This window comes from Nicotiana tabacum, chromosome 8, assembly GCF_000715075.1.
Source record: "Nicotiana tabacum cultivar K326 chromosome 8, ASM71507v2, whole genome shotgun sequence".
In the NCBI taxonomy this organism is placed as follows: domain Eukaryota; kingdom Viridiplantae; phylum Streptophyta; class Magnoliopsida; order Solanales; family Solanaceae; genus Nicotiana; species Nicotiana tabacum.
Genome location: NC_134087.1, coordinates 4,004,560 through 4,007,464, shown reverse-complemented (window position 1 = coordinate 4,007,464; position 2,905 = coordinate 4,004,560). Strand labels below are relative to the sequence as shown.

At 33.0% G+C, this 2,905-nt stretch overlaps 1 long non-coding RNA gene across 1 annotated transcript; it reads right to left on the bottom strand.

Annotated features, from left to right (window-relative positions):
- Positions 1-835: 835 nt before the first annotated feature.
- LOC107773090 (uncharacterized) lies at positions 836-2,518 on the bottom strand. The gene is made up of 2 exons (XR_012694486.1): positions 2,223-2,518; positions 836-2,104 (listed from the first exon to the last, which is right to left on the bottom strand). It is a non-coding gene; the product is annotated as an uncharacterized LOC107773090 (long non-coding RNA).
- Between the last annotated feature and the right edge of the window lie 387 nt (positions 2,519-2,905).

Genomic DNA, 2,905 nt, shown 5'->3' with positions numbered 1-2,905 from the left:
TAAACATATTATTCAAAACTTTGAATAAGAGAGTTTTCAGAAGAAGAAAAAAATAACTTTTGTTCAATAAACCTTTTGCGCTTCTTAGGTTTTTCTTTTAAAAAAATCAACTAATTTTAATTTCAAATTTCTAATAAGTGCAAGGATTAAAATCATCATTAGTATCAACAATTATTGCAACGTTAGGGACATTCATGCAAATAGTTAACTCACTCATCAACATGTATCTTTCTCTTCAACTGCACATTACTCAAATTTAATTTAATAGTGGTACTATCCAATAGGATTATGGTGAAATAGTAAATACTCTTTAGAGGACTTTTTAGAAATGAGTATTGTATGGAGGCTTATTGCCGTGCATAGCTATAATTTAGTTAATTGTAATCCGTAGCTACTAATTGCTTGCCATGGGATATATGTCGTTGTATTCAATTCGATTGTATACATTATACTCAATTCGGATGATTCGTTCTTATATATTTTACATTGTATTTAATTTTATTGCATTGAATTCTGTTGTATTCAAACAACATAAAATCAAGAAATAAGGTGTATGTCGTTGTATTCAATTTGGATGTATACACTGTATTTAATTACACGTTTATTTTTAACTATTTTACATTGTATTCAATTTCACTGTATTCAATTCGAGTGTATTCAAACAATAAAAAATAAAAAATACAGTAATATTTGGTTTGTATTCAATTCACTGTATTCATTTGTAGCTAGTTTTACACTATATTTAATTCGAGTTTGTTCAAACAATAAAAATTCAAAAAATACAGGAAATCTGCCACAAAAACTAACCTTCAGAATACATAAATACATGCAAAAATACAAAAAAAAAACTGTATTTGCATTAAAAAATATAGAATACACTCAAATTTGAATGTATTTGTACAGAATACAATGAATTCGTATCATTATATGTGACTCAATAACAAAGAAGAGAAGACAGTTCGCCGGAGATGGCGTCTTCCAGCCATGCAAAACACTGTATACATTGTATTAAAACTAAAAATGGAGGCAAGTAAAAATCTGGCCAAATTTGAGAATACGTTATCACATTATATCTACTAAAAATAGAGACAAACAAAAATCCAGCCAAATCTGAGAATACATTATCGCATTATATCTACCAAAATTTGTTCAGACGAATACACTCAGATGTGAGATACAAAGAAGGAGAAGAAGTTGTGGATTCCGACATCTCCGTTAGATCCAGATTTGGTGACGCCTCCGATCTTCTTCTTCCATTATTTTCATTGTCAGTAATAGTCCATCGTGACTTCGTGATATTCAGATCTGGATCTGTGATAGAGTTGAGAGAGAGGGGGGGGGGGAGATTGTTTGGTTGGGCTCTGGTAGAGCTCCGCTGGAGAAGTTGACTAGCGGCGACGGAGTTAGACGGCAGCCTTGTCGAGAGCAAAGTGAGAGGAAAAAAGAAGACAGAGAGTTGAGGAAGAAGAGAGATAGGGTTAAGAAAAGATATTGATACACTGAAATAACTATATTGTATTTGGCATAACTAGGATGGGTAAATTAAAAATTCTTTGTAGCTATGAAAAGTAATTAAATTAAAAGGTAGTTATCATTTATTAGAAATCTCGTTCGAGCCCTAAATATGGAATTGCTTTTATTAGGGAGCCCTAACTTTACCTCCCCATGCGAGAATTTCTGGCACGATAGCAGTACCAGGGGCAGAACTAAATAGATGTGTCTCAAACCCTTTATTTATATTATTAAATTTATTAAATATGTATAAAATAATTTATTTAGAACCGAGTAAATAAAAAGAAATATGGTTCATATATAACCCATAAACTAAAAATCTTAGCTAGCTCCGCCTTTGAACTGTACTCTTATACATATTATCGACTATGAGAATGTGAATGTAACTCGATTTTTAGAGCACGACAATGGCTCGCCAGGCTGCCTGTAATCCTCCGACAGAAGTGTAGTTTCACTACACCGTCCACCGGCCTCTCGACGTTGCCGCACTAAAGATGCTAGCATTTTCTTAGTGTAAATCTCAATCTTTTTCATTTCATCTAAGTATATCTGCCTATTCCTACAGTCCACACTGCAGAAGCCCAGCTCACCCCTGCATTTTAGTATTCAGTATCAAAATTTACCAATACTATGGGGGTGTGTGTGGAGGGGGGGGGATTGTGGGGGGGGGGATAATGTACTGCTGATCGTTTCTTACTACCTGTACATACCTGTACATGTACACTTCTTTGTCAAGGCTAAGAGTTTTGTTGCAGAAGAAACAAGATTTGAGAAAGCAATCATAATGAAGAGCAGTACGGTCATTTGAGAAAGCTAGGAATTGACTATGTTCTACTTGTTTCAATTTTGCAAAGCCCATTTGATGGTAGAAGAAACCAGAAATAAATTTAGAATCAATGGAAAATAAAGTTAGGTAAAATATATTAAAGCAGATGAGAGAAGAGCCTGCAGCCACGTGAAGGTTATGAGGAGGAGAGATGTTGCATATTTATTGGCACAAAAAAGAGGGAAGATATTAGATATGTACATATAATCATGTGCTTCTAATGGAATTGTCCTCATTTTTCTAATGTCTGAATTATATTGTTACCTACCATCTCCTTTCATATTAATTATATGGCCTCTAGCTAGAACGTCAATTATATTATATATATTCCATGCACGACTTAACATAACATATTTTATCATATACAAATAAACCCTCTATTTTTCGGTGACATAATTTTGTGTTGTCGGAAAATTGATAGAAACATAATAATATAATTGAGCATAATTTTTTTGGTGGAAATAAAGCTTATTATTCAATCATCCAAAACCAAACCATATACAATTGTTCATATCATTCTTTCTCTTATCCTTTCCTGCCCTTTCTATACCCCTATTATCTTCCTTT